Below are 17,322 nucleotides of genomic sequence, written 5' to 3' on the forward strand. Positions count from 1 at the left end.
CCAAGAGCGTGGTCCCGCGTCTAACGCTAGAGGAGCGCCGGGCGCCGCGACAGCCCCGGCGTTTTCACGCCCTCCCGCGACCCCAGGCGATCCCGGCAGAGGAGCTGGCCCGCCTCCATTCCGGCCGCCGAGGGGGCGCGACAGGATCGGGCCAAGTCGCGGTCCCGGCCGCGGGGCAGGTCGGAAGACCCTCTCCGGCCCGCGAGAGAGGGCGGCGCTTCCGGAAGGGCGAGGAAACCTCTGGGATCCGCAGCGCCGCCGCACTCGCGCCCCTCCCTGCGGGTGCCCCGGCCAGCTCGACTCGCCCGCCAGTGCGCACGCGCGGCGCCGCCGCCCGGAGGCCCCGCCCTCCGCCCGGCTTGGTCATAGACGCACGTGTGCCAGGTGCAAGCGGTGGCGGGAAAGAGCAGGACCGGCCCCTGCGCGGCCGGAAATCGGGTGAAGTTTCTGTAGCGTGGAGGCGGCGGAGGCTTTCCAGTGACCCACATCCAGATACGAGGGGAAAAAAAATATTGGTACGTTTGCCAACATTGAAAAACAAAAATGGTTTTGGGGCGGCTGGGTGGCTCAGTCGGTGAAGTCCGACTTCCGCTCAGGTCAGGATCTCCTGGTTTGTGAGTTCCAGCCCCGCGTCGGGCTCTGTGCTGACAGCTCAGAGTCAGGAGCCTGCTTCAGATTCTGTGTCTCCCCCTCTCTCTGCCCCTCCCATGCTCATGTTCTGTCTCCCAATAATAAATGTTAAAAAAAAAAAAAAAACCAAACAAACAAAAGAGAAAAACAAAAATGGTTTTATGAGCAAACGAAAGCCTACCGGACAGAAAGTAAAAGAGGGGGAGAAAATATTTGCAACGTATGTCACAGGTACAGATAAGTAAATAAGACTGAGGGAACCAGAGCTCAAAATTCCAGTTTTAAAAAAGACAAGAGACATGAATGGACAATCTGCAAAAAATAGTATAAAACGGGCTCTTAAAGTGAAAAAGTTTGGTTCTTCTAATAGAAATGCATATCACTCTGCGATATTTCTAACAATCCAATTTGCAAAGGTCAAAAGCGAGGGACAGGCTGTGTGGCACTCACTGCTGGTGGGATTGTAAGAGCCTACGGCTCCTGTGGAGGGGAGCTTGGTAACGTCTGACAAAACTTGATAGGTGTTTGCCCTTTGACCTGGCAGTTCCACAGCTAGAAACTCAGCCTCAAGAAACACCTACACCAATATGAAAGTTTGTATGTGTACAAAGTTACCTATTGCAGCATTATTTGCAATGACAAAATTTTGGAAACCATTTTAGTGCCAGTACATACATAGGCAATGGATTGGCCAAACCGGGACATCCACACCAGGAAGTACTATGCGGTTGTTAAAACGAGTGAGGAAGATCTCTATGAACTGATACGGAATGATTTCTAGGATATATTGATAAGTGAAAAAAAACTACATACAAAAAAGTACGTACATTATGCTATTTTTATGTAAACTAAGGGTAAAGAGTAAACTATCCAAGTATCTGCTTTTTATTTAAAAAAAAATTTTTTTTTTCAACGTTTATTTATTTTTGGGACAGAGAGAGACAGAGCATGAACGGGGGAGGGGCAGAGAGAGAGGGAGACACAGAATCGGAAACAGTCTCCAGGCTCTGAGCCATCAGCCCAGAGCCCGACGCGGGGCTCGAACTCACGGACCGCGAGATCGTGACCTGGCTGAAGTTGGACGCTTAACCGACTGCGCCACCCAGGCGCCCCTCCAAGTATCTGCTTTTTAGTAAAAAAAAAAAAACCAACAACTTAATAATCAACTAGAAACTAATTGGTTACTTACAGTGGCTGGGTGGGAATGGGGTGAAACTCTAAGAGGGAATGACATGTATTCAAGCATACTTTTGGGGAGTAGTTTTGACTTTTAGAAACGGTGTTTTAAGCAAAAAGTAAAATTAAATCAACAAAGATGAGGGAAGAGAGAACTAAAATTGAATACAAACAGAAGTAAACAAATGAACTAAATGGTATAGTAAATTAACTGCAGGGGAGAAAGTAAACCCAAATTACTTTTGAACACAAATCTTTGTATACCTTCTGTGTGTAAACAAGCAAACAAAACTACAAAGAAATTGTGAACTTCGCTTAGTTGGCAGTGGTCTGGTGTAGCAATTCTGAAAATATTTTCTGCGTTTTGTGGGATTAAGTACATTGACGAACATAATACTGATGGGAGGCAGGATTCTCACTGGGAGTAGGGTGTCACAAACATGGAGGGAGGGATGGCAAGGACGAGCTCTGTGGGTTGGAACCAGAGCTCTGTGGATCAGAATCTATTTCCTAGATCTGCCTGCTGAAAGAGCCTGGGGAACAGGACCACTTCAAGAGCCAGGAGCCTTCCTGTGTCCGTATCTTGGTTTCTAAACACCATTGTCCAGCGCTCCCTGGAGTAATGGCAAGGAAAGTGAAAGATAAGGTAGGAACAGCTTGGAGTGCCAGCTGAGAGCTAAGAGGTGCTCAAATAATGATGGAAACAGGTCAGGAAGGACACAGTGGGGGCAGATTGACAGGGCTTCCAATGGCCAAATTTGCAGCAATTTGAAATCAAAATGAATTATGACAGTGGTGAATTATGACATTGGAAAAAAAAAAAGGATCCGGGAGCCTCGGTGACTCGGTTGAGTGTCTGACTTCAGCTCAGGTCATGATCTCACGGCTCCTGTGTTTGTGTGTTCGAGCCCGGCATCAGGCTCTGTGTTGTCAGTGTGGAGCCTGCTTGGGATCCTCCGTCCTCCCCTCTCTCTCTGCCCTCTCCTGCTTGCTTGCTCTCTCTCTCTTTCTCAAAAATAAAATGAAAACAAAAAGAAAAAAAAAGGACGCGTAAGTCCAGAATGATACTAAAAAGCAGATAATCTTACAAATACATACACAGAGGTAAAAGGGACAGCCCTTCTTTACGGTAGAATGCCAGCTAATAAATACTAAAGGAACAGCAGAGTTAGAAAAGTAACTGCATTACAACTATTATAGCAATCACTGATTCAGGCAGCAGTTGTTAATGGATGCTAAATCCACTGGTTGAAAGCTTGTTGGGGAATACTATGCAGGCTCACTCCACAGGAAACTTTATAGTGTGTGTGTGTGTGTGTGTGTGTGTGTGTGTGTGTGTGTGTGTGTGTGTGTGTTTTACTGTTTATTTTTGAGAGAGAGAGAGAGAGAGAGCAGGGGAAGAGAAGAGAGAGAGGGAGACACAGAATCTGAAGCAGGCTCCAGGCTATGAGCTGTCAGCACAGAGCCTGACACAGGGCTCGAACCCACAACCTGAGCCGAAGTCGGGTGCTTAACCAACTTAGCCACTCAGATACCCCTCCAGAGGAAACTTTATAGTGGAAAAATCTGGTAGATACCACTTTAACCGAGTGATCAAAGTCAGCATCATCAATAAGGGTAACCTGACATCATGTGCCCAAAATGCATAACCTGAATTGGATCATGAGGAAGCCTTAGACAAACTCAAATTGAGGGATAATGATATGAGATGGATTCTTAAAAATTGTCAAGATCTCGAAAGACAAAGATTAAGGAACCATCCAGATTAAAGGGGAATAAAGAGACATGACAACTGCATGAAATGTATGACTTTGGAAGAGAGAATATTGCCATAAAGGATGTTATTGGGACAACTGGCAAAATATGAGCATGTACTGAACGAGATATCGGCCTTTGATCAATGTTAAATTTTCTACATTTGAACATTGCAATGTGGTTGTGTAAGAGAACCTTCTTATTCTTAGGAAATTTATCCTGAAATACTTAGGGGTGAAGAGACACGATTTCTCCAACTAATCTCAAATGGTTCAGGGAAAAAGAAAAGTCTGTGTCACACCTTGTCCCACTTAGTGGACACACCCACTTTGCATAATATATTCCCTACTATTGAATGTTAAAAATTTTCCCATTAAGGGAGTGCCTGGGTGGCTCAGTCGGTGGAGCATCTGATTCTTGGTTTCCACTCAGGTCACGATCTCATAGTGTGTTAGTTTGACCTCCACATCAGGCTCTGTACTGACAGGGCACAGAGCCTACTTCGGATTTTCTCTCTCTCTCAAAATAAATAAATAAACTTAAATAAATAAAAATTTCCAGTTAAGGAGTGCCTGGCTGGCCCAGTTGGTAGAACATTTGACTTTTGATCTTGGGTTAGGAGTTTGAGCCCCATGTTAGGTGTAGAGATTACTTTAAAATAATAATTTGGGGTACCTGGGTGGCTCAGTCAGTTAAGCGTCCATCTTTGGCTCAGGTCTCAATCTCATGGCTTGTGAGTTTAAGCCCCACATCGGGCTCGGTGCTAACAACTCAGAGCCTGGAGCTTCCTTCAGATTCTGTGTCTCCCTCTCTCTCTGTCCCTACCCCGTTCACATTCTGTCTCTCTCCTTCAAAAATAAACAAACATAAAAAAATTGAAAATAAATAAATAAAATAATTAAAAAAATAAATTTTCCAATTAAAAAATCAATGTTGCTATCAATATCTTTATGAATATAATTTCTTCTTTTGTTACCATTTTTATTTGTTACTACTTTTTAATTTTTTATTTTTTAAGAGAGAAAGCGGGGGAGAAGGGTAGAGGGAGGGAGAGAGAGACACTTAAGCAGGCTCCCTGTGGAGCCCCAACACGGGGCTCAATCCCATGATCCTGGGATCATGACCTGAACCGAAATCAAGAGTCGGATGCTCAAACCGACTGAGCCACCCAGGCGCCGGTTGTTACCATTTTTAGAATAAATGCCCACAATTATGAATCCCAAATCGAAGAGTGTGTGAGTGTTTTTATGAGCTTTAAGAAGAGTAGTAGTTCAAGATGCCAAGAGTGGCTGATTTAAATAGAAGGTTGTGTGTAACAGGGTCGGTGACGGCATAGAGCTACAAATAGCAGGAGATTCTAAAAGCAGCTGCTGGAGCTACGGTGCAAAGGACTCTTGTGTCACACTCCCCACACCAAGCTCACAGCAGGACACTTAGCTGACTGAACCACCCAGGCACCCTACAGCAGACCTCATAGGTTAGTAACACCCCTGCCATTGTCCTGGGAACCATGGGTCTGATCGAAGCCACCGTGGCCTAAATTTGGTGCACAATAAGGGATTTGTGATAAGCTGGCTCACTGCCTCCAGAGGATTCTTGTAAAAACCACAATGTGAAGTTTTGTGTTTGACAACCTCACAATTCTCCAAGGCAGTTGTGAAAATCAGTATAACTTGCAAATCAGAAAGAACAAGCATGGGGTGCCTGGGTGGCTCAGTTGGTTGAAAAGTCCGACTTCGGCTCAGGGCATGATCTCGCGGCTCGTGAGTTCGAGCCCCGCGTGGGGCTGTGTGCTGACAGCTCCGAGCCTGGAGCCTGCTTCAGATTCTGTGTCTCCCTCTCTTTCTGCCCCTCCCCCGCTCATGCTCTGTCTCTCTCTCAAAAATAAATAAATATTCAAAAAAATTTTTTAAAAGAAAGCGTCTGGCTCTTGATTTCAGCTCAGGTCATGATCTCACGGTTCGTGGGTTCGAGCCCTGTGTCGGGCTCCTCGCCGCTGGTGAGGAGCCTGCTTGGGATTCTGTCTCCCTCTCGCTATGCCCCTCCCCTGCTCACTCTCTATCAAAATAAATAAATAAGCATTAAAAAAAAAAAAGAACAAGTATTTGGCCTAAAAGATATTCAGTTGAAAACAGATAAAAACCACTGGTAATTGGAGGTAAATTGGTATAACTATTTTGGAAAACAGTTTAGCATTATCTTTTAAACCTGAACGTTATTAGCTCAGCCTAGCCATCCCTCTCCTGGGTCCACACCCGAGAAGTGTTTGCTCACAGGCTCTGGAGACAAGGGGACGTTCAGAGCAGCGTTGTCTGTCACAGCAAACAAACTGGAAAAAACTCCCATGTCCATCATTTGAACAGTGGCTAAATAAATGATACTGTAGTCGTGCACTAGAATATTAGCCGTGAGAAGGACTATAATGCAGCTATGCAAAATTATATGTGTCAATCGTAGAAAGATTGCATAGAAAAATGCAAGGCTCAGAAGTGCACTTACTGAAGAAAACGTGCACGTACTTTTTAAAAAAAATGTTTATTTTTGAGAGAGCTTGAGCAGGGGAGGGGCAGAGATGGGGGGAGAGAGAGAATCCCAAGCAGGCTCCTCTCTGTCAGCACAGAGCCCGATGCAGAACTCGAACTCATGACTGTGAGATCATGACCAGAGCCAAAATCAAGAGTCAGACACTTAATCGACTGAGCCACCTGGTGCCCCAAAAAGTGCACTTATTGAATTTAACCCCAAACAATGTACTTTGTAGGGATACGCTCATTTGTATTTAAGATCTATTTTTTAAAGCAAGGGAATGATAAATGGAATAATAATGGAAAAATAAATGGAGGATGAGGAGTCTGTGGGATGAGATAGATAAGAAGTACAGAGGTATTGGCAATATTCTAGTTCTTTTCCTGTTTAAATGTGCATTGTGAATCTCCTTCACAGGTGAAGAAATGCAAATGGCCAGTAAAACATAGAAAAACAAAGTTTTTCTGGTAATTCAAAAGGAAAGAAGAACTACTCTTTTAATGTTTATTTATCTTTGAGAGACAGAGCACGAGTAGGGGAGGGGCAGAGAGAGGGAGACGTAGAATCCAAAACAGGCTCCAGGCTCTGAGCTGTCAGCACAGAGCCCAACACAGGGTTTGAACTCATGAACTGTGAGATTATGACCTGAACTGAAGTCGGATGCTTAACCAACTGAGCCACCCAGGCACCCCAAGAACTACTCTTTCAAAGAGAGATATCATGGGGCACCTGGGTGGCTCAGTCGGTTGAGCTGCGGACTTCAGCTCAGGTCATGATCTCACGGCTCATGGGTTCCAGCCCTGAACCGGGCTCTGTGCTGACAGCTCAGACCCTGGAGCCTGCTTTGGATTCTTTGTCTCCCTCTCTCTCTCTGCCCCTCCCCTGCTGGTTCTCTCTCTCTCTCTCTCTCTCTCTCTTTCTCAAAAACACTTAAAAAATTAAAAGAAAACAAAGAGATACCATTTTTCATTAATGGAGTAAAGATTTTTAACTTTATTTTTAATTTTATCTTTTTAGCAAAGACTTTTTAAAAAGGCTGTGCTAAAATAAGCCCCTAATCCTCCATTAGGAGATAAAATGATAACAACACTCAAGAAGTTTGGCCTTAGGTTGCAGTAGTCTTAGGTTCATATCCTTTGACCTAGTAATTTCACTTGTAGGAACGTAGGAATATATGCTGAACAATTACCAGAAAAGTGGCTAAAAAGTTTTGTATAGGACCCTGCTCTTCAGCACTGTGTGAGCAATCACTTGGGGAAAAACAAACAAAAAACAACAAAGCAGCCCAACAGAAGACTGTTTAACAAAATCATGGAACTCTCAGATGTGGAATATTTTGTATCTGTCGGCAATTATTCTTGAAGACATGCACTCTGGTCACCCCTGAATTCTCCTTTTTTTATGAGAATCCTCGGCAGTGATGGTAGATCTCAAGTTGAGGTTTTCTCTGACCTGAAGCCATCCCCATCCACTTACCTGGAGGTCAGACTGGATTCCTTTTCCCAGATGCTTAGTCTTTGCATTTATCTCCTTTCTTTTCTTTGGGGGGGGGGGGGGAGGGCGGGCAGTATTCCTGATAGACATCATGTGTCATTGAAGGTCCTAACACAGGATAATGAATTCCCTATTCCCCAAAACACAGATGGGGAAGGCTCAAGTTCTTGCTGGCAGAATCCACGCTTGGGGTAGCAATGGAAATCTACCAGGGGCCCCTAGGAAAGGAAGAGTAAATCCAGATCTCAGTCACTCTTGTGATGAAGAAGTGACACCGGCAAAGCAATGCACTGAATAAGCAATTTTAAACCCATACTCTGCATCTCCTTCACCAAACATCCCATCAAGAGGGGCTCAATTTGGCTACTTTTCCCTCTTATTTAGCAAAACCTTTAGCCACCTTCATTTCACTATGTACCAGGAATAAAGACAGATCCCGCCCTTGCCTTTGGAGAGTTTCCAGCCTCAAAGAGAAGGCAGACGCACGGTTCAAGCGATTACAAGGTGGGTGAGTTGTTGCTGGAGTGTGTGGAAGGTGGGGAGGGGAGGCTCACCTAGCCTAGGGGTCGGTCCAGCGAGACCTCCCTGAGGAGGTGACACTTTGACATTTAAGGCAAGACCTAAGGACAGGCAGGAGAAAGTTGGGGCAGGCCAGGCAGTGTTCCGGGCGGCCAAGTGGACGAGCGACGCGAGAAGGTGCTCTTGGTGGAGCCAGAAGTCCCCGTTAGTGTGGCCAGCGGTGCCTGAGCGGTCAGAGTTTGGGGTTGTGCGGCGGCAGTGGGGCCCCACCGAGGGGTATCCCTACCTGGCCTTTCCCACTGTCTGTTTCCGACGCCCCTGCTGCCACCTGCTTTGCTCTTGGCGGCGACGCCCCCGCGCCCCATTCGGGTGCATTTCACCGGGCAGGTGCAGGTGCGGCCCTGCCGCGCGGGCCCCGGGCCCTGGTAACAGGTACGTGCTTGCGCGGATTGCGGGGCTCCGTCTTGCCAGGTCAAGTGCCGGTCCGGCTCCACCAGGCACTAGGTGCGGGCGCTCCTCGGTGGGTTCTCCAGCTCGGGTTTCCTGCCTCTGAGCCTGTTTATGCCCCTAGGGGGAGTTATTTATAGAAAGGAAGCGTTTGATCGCCTCCTGCTCTTCTGGTTTTGCTTTTGCTTTTCTTATTCAAGATGCCTGACTGGGGGCTGGATGCAATCATCTTTTCGGGGTTGAAATCTAGTTCAAAGCGGGCTGTCTACAGCAGCTCCAATTCAGCTGCGTCATCTGCTCTTGGCTTCCCTAGGAACGGGCCCTTGTCTCTATTTAGGGCTTTACGAGCATTTTTAAACACTGTACATATAACTCTGTGGTTACTGAGTTACTTCTTCCTTTTCCACAGTCTGAATTTCTCCTTTATTCCACCAGATTTATATTATTTTATTGTAAACTGCCTGCAATGCTTTTGAGGCTAAGAAGTGGGATTTGCATAAACTCATTTTATTTTTTTGTTTAGCTATATTAGTTTCTTTTTAAAAATTTTTATTCAAAAGTTAGCTACCATAAAAAAAAAAAGGTAGCTAACATACAGTGTAGTCTTGGCTTTAGGAGGAGAACCCAGTGATTCATCACTTACATACAATTCCCAGTGCTCATCCTAACAAGTGCCCTCTTCAATGCCCATCCCCCATTTTCCCCACTCCCTCCTCCCACCTCTCTCAACCCCCAGTTTGTTCTCTGTATTTACGAGTCTCTTATGGTTTGCCTCCGTTTTTATCTTATTTTTCCTTCCCTCTTCTATGATCATTTGTTAAGTTTCTCAAATTCCACCTATGAGTGAAATTATATATCTTTCTCTGACTCACTTATTTTGCTTGGTATAATACCCTCCAGTTCCATCCACATTGTTACAGATGTCAAGATTTCATTCTTTTTCATCGCTGAGTAGTATTCCATGGTGTGTGTGTGTGTGTGTGTATACACCACAACTTCTTTATCCATCAGTTGATGGACATTTGGGCTCTTTCCATAATTTGGCTATTGTTGATAGCGCTGCTATATTATAATTTTTTATCTGAACTGTAGTTGACAATGATTTAGGTGTACAACATAGCAATTCGACAACTCTGTATGTTATGTTATGCTCACCACACGTGTGGCATAAATACATTAAAAAAATCACAGGTTGGGGTGCCTCGGTGGCTTAGGTGGTTAAATGTTGGACTTCGGCTCAGGTCATGATCTCACGGTTTGGTTTGTGAGTTCTAGCCCCTTGTTGGGCTCCATGCTGGCAGTGTGGAACCTGCTTGAGATTCTTGCTCTCTCCTCTCTCTGCCCTTCCCCTGCTCATGCTTTCTCTCTCCATCTCAAAATAAATAAATAAACTTTTGTAAACAATCAGGCAAACAAATAAATAATCACAGGTCAACCTGCAAAGCAAAGGACACCAGAAAGGGCCATGGCTGCTTTTCTGGGTCCCTTCCTGGAGTCATGATGCTTGTGCCTCTATGGAAACACAAATTCAGTGAAAATAAGAAACCAAAGCCATGATGGCCTGGGAAAGTGGGGGGCTGCATGTAAAACGCTCCTATTTTCCCACCGATTCTTTCCCCCAAACTTTGCTTTCTGACCCATGAAATTTCCAGTAGCAAAAGTTTATAAAAGGACTTTTTTTTTTTTTTTCTTGTTTAAGCAGTGATTGGCTTTCCCTCAGCACATGTCTTAGTTCCTAGGAAAAAAACGTCCAGGTTGGCTGAGGGACAAAATTCAGTTATGATGTGGTGCTTGCAGCCACAAGGGGAGAACTCATCTGTGCTGGTGTTACTGAAGCGTCTGTAATTTCCGGCTGAGTTTGCTCTTTGCTAAATTATCTGCATCTGTGCTTTGCTGGGTGACATTATCAGGGTGCTCTGCCGAAGGGCTCTTGAAACTTTTGACCCTCAGTCCTGTCACTCTCCCAGTTGTCCCTTGATGTCCCTTTGGTCTTTCTTGCCCTTTTCTAAGGGCTCAGACAGGCTCTGTCCTGGGTTTTACCCAACAAATTGTATCCCAATGGTTCTGTCCTCTTTCCTAGACATTGGGTGGGCGTGAGCAGAGATGGATGTCTACTCTGAATTTTCTAAATTAATGTGATAGATACTAATACAAGCAGTAATCCAGAACTTGACACCGACTTCTATTTAAATCTCATTCTGTTGGGACATTAAATGACTTAACCTACAGGAGGGGTTCAAATGGTAGAGGCGTGAGGCATAGTGACTGATCATCTCAGGAACATTCGGGGGCAAACACACTTTTCCATGCCTCAGAAGGCAAGCTGATCCTCTTGAAAGAACCCTGCTTTGGGTAGACCACAGCCCGAATTTCCTGTGTTAGATGGACATAATAACATCCTAAAAGGATGAAATGAAAGCACCTTGCCCATCTATTCCCCTCCTGTTGACTTGTCCAGGTGGGCTGTCCCTGGATCACATCAGGCACTACTCAGCCCTGCGTGCCCACCTCCTTCTTAGTCCTCACCAGCACCACGTGGGTACTGTTATTCTCACAGTAGAGCTATGGGTACAGAGGCACCGGCTCACGGTCATATGATCACTGTACGTGTCCATGCCCAGGTGGGGAATTGGGGGTCTGGGGCAAATCTGAACCCAGGATGCCCGAGTCCAGATGAGGGCCTTCACTATACAAACTGCTTCACTATACAAACTGCACCTCACACAGGCTCGGGATACAGTGCTGATGCTCTTTTCATTTTGGTTGTAAAGGTTTTAGTCAACTGCCACAGTCATTCATTTGACCTTTTACCAACCAGCCTTTTAAAAGTGAGACCTTTTGGGGCGCCTGGGTGGCGCAGTCGGTTAAGCGTCCGACTTCAGCCAGGTCACGATCTCGCAGTCCGTGAGTTCGAGCCCTGCGTCGGGCTCTGGGCTGATGGCTCAGAGCCTGGAGCCTGTTTCCGATTCTGTGTCTCCCTCTCTCTCTGCCCCTTGCCCGTTCATGCTGTCTCTCTCTGTCCCAAAAATAAATAAACGTTGAAAAAAAAATTAAAAAAAAAATAAAAGTGAGACCTTTTGTTCAGGAAATAGGAAGACAGCAACGATGTACTCGAGGCGAGTGGGGCTCCCCTGTTTGCAGTTCAGTCTCTGATCTATTGAGGGGGTTTAGACTTTTGAAGCTGCTGAGTACCATGTGTGTGTGTTTGTCTAATCTTCTGGAAGTTTATGGTACTAATCGCCCCAACTGGAGGTCCTGTCTGATGGGCAGGAAACTATTCACAGATGGTGACTCCCTTCCCCCAACCAGGAATGGATTTTTATGTACTTGGGATGAAAAGGACCACTCCTGTCTGTTGGATGAAGATAACTTTGCTTTCAGGGGAGAGAATTTTGTGAGCACTTCGCTCTCTAGTGGCCAAATAGGCAAAAGAGGTAATAGTTACACCTCCTCTTACAAATTGAGATAGGAGTCAGCTTAGTTTCAACAACTTTTATTGAGCACGCAGTACATCCTAGCACAGTGCTAAATACCAGGATTATGAATATGACTAAGATGTGACTGCAAATCATGTCCTTGTAATGTCAATCACGTTGTAAATGTAGTAGGATCCCAGAATTTTATTTATAAAAAAAATTTTTTTTTAACGTTTATTTATTTTTGAGACAGAGACAGAGCATGAACGGGGGAGGGTCAGAGAGAGAGGGAGACACAGAATCTGAAACAGGCTCCAGGCTCTGAGCGGTCAGCACAGAGCCCGACGTGGGGCTCGGAGTCACGGACCGTGAGATCATGACCTGAGCCAAAGTCGGATCCTTAACCGACTGAGCCACCCAGGCGCCCCAGATCCCAGAATTTTAGAGCTTGAAGATGATCTGGTGTGTGTCACTCCATTCTTTTTAAATAGTTGAGAACTTGGGGTCCAGAGAGAAAATGATGTGAAGACCACATGGCCAGTTAGGGACAGGGGGAAAAGTGCCAATGAAATTCAGTAGAAGGTCATCCCCCAATTTTTTAACTTTTTGAGATAATTTTAGACTTACAGAAGTTGTGAAAATAGTACAGAGTTCTTTGCTCAGCTTCTTCCAGTGTTAACATCTTACACAACCATGGATTTATCAAAACTAGTACATTAATGGAACTACCAGACTTCAGATTTCACTAGTTTTTCTACTGAAGTTCATTTAATTCCAGGATCCAATCCAGGATACCACATAGCATTTAGACGGTCTTAACCGCTTAATGTTCCTATACTTGAGATTAAGATGTTATTCAATCAGTGACATTCAGCTGTTGTACAGAAACTGTATCCCAAGCCTCTTTTGGCTTTTGGAGCAGGCTTTGTTTTCGGAGCCAGCTCTTTGCCTGGAGGATCTTGGTGCAATCTCACTTACAGCTTTTTGGGTGTGCCCAAGTTCTAGACCATCCCAGCCTGTCTGATCTGGACACAAAAGGCTGCCCTCAGGGCTGGCAGCTCAGCAGCCTGAACCTTCTGTCCCTGTTCCCTCTCCAGTCTGATTTCTATGTATTATTGTTGTGCGTAGAGCATTCTTTGCTCTCACGTGTCTAGTTTATCTGGTGAAGGACTTTGGGGTCAGAAAGACAGAAATTCAGCCTCCAGCTCCCCCATGCAGTCGTGGCACCTTGAGTGAGTCACTCAACTGCTCCTCCGCAAGATGGGGGCAACAGCCACCCTGTGGAGCTGACAGGGTTAAATGGAAGACTATACGTAGTGATTAGCCTAGTGCATGGTGCACTGATGTGGAGTGAATAAAGGAACGGGTGGATGGCACTCCGAGACCAGGCTAGCTGGGTACAGTGCAAAGTTCTCGAATGCCACGTGAGGCCCCCCCTGAACTTCCTGGTGGGTAAGGGCAGACCCTGAAGGGTTTGAGTAGGGGAGTGATGTGGTCAGAGCTGACTTCAGAAAGTCACAATGCAGAGATGGGCTGGATTACAGAGCAGTGGGAAGCGGAAGGCCCAGAGGGAATCCTTAGGAGGTTATTATGTTAGTTCTGGAGAGGAGATTATTCTGTTCGTTCTGAAGACAGGAGGTAGGGAACTTGGCCTGAAGGAGGGGTGGGATGGAGATCTGGAACTCTCTGGAGACTAGAGATAGTGTGGAGGTGCCACACGTATCATTTTGTGGAGCATTTTCCTTTCTCCAACTGCTGACATGCAGTACTGTAGTAAATTTCTTCCTCCTTATAGACATACCACACATACAATTACATCTGTATATTTATAGATATGCTTTTCTAGAGATTGTAACTGCTCTCCTTCATGAGAAGAGACAGAAGAGACACAGACATGGTGACAGGTGGGGACGGTCCTCCTGCAGTGGGTATTCAGCATCCCTGTCCAGACCTCAAGTCCTTCCTAAATTAAATTTCCTTATTATGTACTTCAATTGCTTGATTAAACAGTTTATATAAATTAAGCTTATCAGTACGGCAAACCTGATGTTGTCTTAGATGTTTCAATATTCTTTAAAAATCTTAGTAAGATTTCAAGTTAAGAGCTGGGCCTAAAAAAGCCTCATTGTCTAACACATTTCAGGCATATACATACTAAATACACATAGATTCCTTACTAATCCAGAAATATACATCTATGGTTTTGTTTCTTCTAAGCCTGTCTATATTTAACTCAAAATTTTATTGGATTGGGGGTGGATTTATTTATTTATTAGATTTTATTTTTAAGTAATCTCTATACCCAATGTGGGGCTCAAATTCACAACCCTGAGATCAAGAGTTGCATGTTCCTCTGAATAAGCCAGCCAGGTGCCCTAGAAGATGGATTTTTTTAAAGAAAACAGTTACTGCCCTGGTTAACTGAGATCATTTATCATCAGAGAGTTTTGCTGTTTTTTTTCCAGTCTTTAATGAGACACTGAATCCTACCAACACGATCCTATCAATGATTCTGTAATCTCTAAGAGTGCAATCACTTAGCCCTTCTCTGGATTCAAGTCAAAGCATTTATTTCTGAACCAGAGAAGCCTGTAGCTCCCACACTGGGCGATCAATTCTCAAGATTCATCGAAATTTTAAGATCTTTGGACCTAAGGACATCTTGTACTCTGCTATATTTTTAGGACTACCCAACTCTTCAGGAGCCTTAAAATGAGAGCCAACTGAATTCTGGCCCTCTCAGTTCTGGCTTCACAGCTTATGGGGTCTTTGTACTGATGATTCTCCCTTGGCTCAGAAATAGCCTTCTAAAGGAAGAACTTAGCATTTACTAACTTTCCTTCGATAGGATAAATGAGTCAGTACAACTGTAATCAAATAACAAGACTCACAATACTTTTATTGTGGATCATCATGAACTCATGGCTCTTCATAAATTTAATGCATTTCAATTTGATACTCAAATTGTCCTGATTTGGCTGGGGGGGGGGGGCTCCTGTATCCTTTTGACACAATTCTATTTTTCTTTGAAGCTTACCTTCTTTCTGGCACTGCCTTAACACCTGCACCAGGAGTTTCTGCGAGGATCTCTGGTTCCTTTTAATGGAGAAAACAGCACGCACACTGGGAGCGGAGCACTAGGGTGCATTTCAGGGTAAAGTTGCTTTGAGGCCATCTTCGTGAGCAAAGCTGGAAGAGGTACTTCTTTTTTTTTCTCTTAAAGACATGAGTTTCTATTTTCGATAGTTTGAGGTGTTCTTTAAAAAAAAATTTTTTTTTAACGTTTTATTTATTTTTGAGACAGAGAGAGACAGAGCATGAACGGGGGAGGGGCAGAGAGAGAGGGAGACACAGAATCAGAAGCAGGCTCCAGGCCCTGAGCCATCAGCCCAGAGCCCGACGCGGGGCTCGAACTCACGGACCGCGAGATCGTGACCTGGCTGAAGTCGGACGCCTAACCGACTGCGCCACCCAGGCGCCCCTAGTTTGAGGTGTTCTAAGTCAAAATTCTTTTGATCCTCTAATTTTATCTCCTTTCCTCTTTATGTTGATTAATCAAGTTGTCTTTTGCTTGATTTAACAATGTGCATGTTCTAAAACAGTATACTAATGTGAGCATTAAAGCTCATATTGAATCATATACTGAACAGATCTCAAGATTTTCCTACAGTTCCCTTGATGCTTAGTATCCCAGAAAGGATGTTTAGTAATTCATAAACTCTTGTTTGGTGTGGCTCATTGTATATTTATCTGATGGAGAATTTTCTGCCACTGTTTTCATTCTGCTTTCAACTTACGGGTGCTGGTCTTCTAATAGCTGACAGTTTCAAGTTCGTACAAGGTGGTACAATTTGGCAACTGGTCCCCAGCATCCTCCAGATATGGACTTACTGGAGGAGGGTCCACCTGGCCATTCTACCTGGAAATCAGCTCAGTCTACAACGTTCTCTAGAAGTTTCATTTCCTCATTACCATGTCCCTATACTGTCACTTAAACCGCAGTTGTAAGATACATGTGTGTGCGATCTTTAGCCAAACTGGTTCTGCCTATTATCGAACAACTGATATTAGAATCAATACATTTTACATAGTTGATAAATAAATTTTAACTATGCTGAATCCTATCTTAAAACTTACATCTTTTAAAATATATGTTAACACTCTCTTACCAATTTAATGTGTTACATACTGTTATGCCAAGATTTAGAATGAATAAATTAAAATGATTTCCCTAGTTAGCATTATCTTGACCTACTCCCAGTCAACATGTTTATTTTTACTGCAGGGACATAGCTATTATTTTGGCATTCCATATAATGAAGAAATGACATATTGAATATAAGCTCTTAAGGTTTTATGTGAAAGCATCCTTTAATTCTTGGGTCAAAATTCACATTTTGCCTTTATTATTATTATTATTATTATTATTATTATTATTATTATTATTTAAGTAATCTCTACAGCTGATCTGGGGCTTGAACTCACGACCCCAAGATCAAGAATCACATGCTCTTTAGACTAAGCCAGCCAGGAGCCCCTATTATCTGTATTTTTAATTACAGATAACTGTGTAGAACTTAGAGTCCTTTTAATAAATGTAAAACTTCCAAAAGCAACAATATTAGAAAAATAACCAAAGTTTATAAAAATAAAATGCAATTAAAATAGTAAGTTCTCAGCTTTCTTATATAATTATAAGGAATAGTTTATGGAACTGTACAAGGCATTTAATACAAAGGTTTCCTATTTGGAATAAATGTTTTTAAAAATTGGGATTCCAGAATCGATCCTTGACCAAAGGTGGGGTCTTTGACCAAGGGTGGGGTGTTGGTTGGTTTGATCTGTACCTTTTTGGGGCCTGGCATTTGTTAATCAGCAAGATTTAAAATGACAACTTTTTTCCCCCTTTGAGGCCCTGATCACTGCCCAGTTCTAATTTAAACGTTTCCTGGTAGCTTGTTTCTATCAGTCCAAATTGTAGTTTTCTTTTTGGTTTTAAACCAATAATAAAAAGGATTATTGGCTTCAAACTGTTTAACTTACTTAACAGTTAACTGCATATGCCAATAGTCACCCTGACACTTTCTGGCTTAATAAACATACCACAGACATTCAAATAGTTAAAGAATGTTATAGCTTTTACTAACAAAAACCTCATGATTTCAACCAAATTTGTATTTAAATAATTTTTCTGGAGGACATTTTTTTCAAACGGATGGTCATTCTTGAGACCCTGGGCTCTGTGAATATCATTTGTTTTAGCACTCCCAACACCGACGTGGAGGGAACAGAGTCTCTTACGTATAAAGCAGAGACTATGTACTTCAATTGCTAAACGTGAACTGTTTACAGTTACAGC

General features: G+C 43.9%; 1 protein-coding gene across 4 annotated transcripts in view; it reads left to right on the forward strand.

Annotated features, from left to right (window-relative positions):
- Positions 1-361: 361 nt before the first annotated feature.
- The window catches only part of HLCS (holocarboxylase synthetase), a 234,880-nt gene continuing 217,919 nt past the window's right edge, over positions 362-17,322 (forward strand). For 2 of the 4 annotated variants that reach the window (XM_045036626.1, XM_023238752.2), the window contains exons 1-2: positions 7,776-8,532; positions 14,996-15,161. The gene's annotated coding sequence lies outside the window, so the exon portion shown is untranslated. Of the gene's footprint in view, positions 516-7,775; positions 8,533-14,995; positions 15,162-17,322 lie in introns of those variants that run through there. The other 2 variants (XM_045036627.1, XM_045036628.1) reach the window with 2 other exon arrangements.

This window comes from Felis catus, chromosome C2 (assembly GCF_018350175.1).
Source record: "Felis catus isolate Fca126 chromosome C2, F.catus_Fca126_mat1.0, whole genome shotgun sequence".
NCBI classification, from domain to species: domain Eukaryota; kingdom Metazoa; phylum Chordata; class Mammalia; order Carnivora; family Felidae; genus Felis; species Felis catus.